Source organism: Penaeus monodon, chromosome 23 (assembly GCF_015228065.2).
Source record: "Penaeus monodon isolate SGIC_2016 chromosome 23, NSTDA_Pmon_1, whole genome shotgun sequence".
Classification (NCBI taxonomy): domain Eukaryota; kingdom Metazoa; phylum Arthropoda; class Malacostraca; order Decapoda; family Penaeidae; genus Penaeus; species Penaeus monodon.
Genome location: NC_051408.1, coordinates 7051264 through 7051524, shown reverse-complemented (window position 1 = coordinate 7051524; position 261 = coordinate 7051264).

The window sequence follows — 261 nt, the reverse complement described above, 5'->3', positions numbered from 1 at the left end:
ACACTACTAAATACTCTCAGAAAAAACAAATGAATATAGACATTGAAAAAAAATACTAAAATATATGATTGACAAAGCAACACCAAAAAACACAGAGGATTTTTTTTGCAAGAAGGTGATTCCCTTATTTCCCTAGGTGCAGCCAGGGCAAGGAGCCCTATTTTGGGGCCTTTCAGAATGCTTTGTATATCAGATTTTTTTTTTTTTATATATCTATATAATCTTAGGGTGGGTATTTTTTATAAAATATTTTTTAAATAA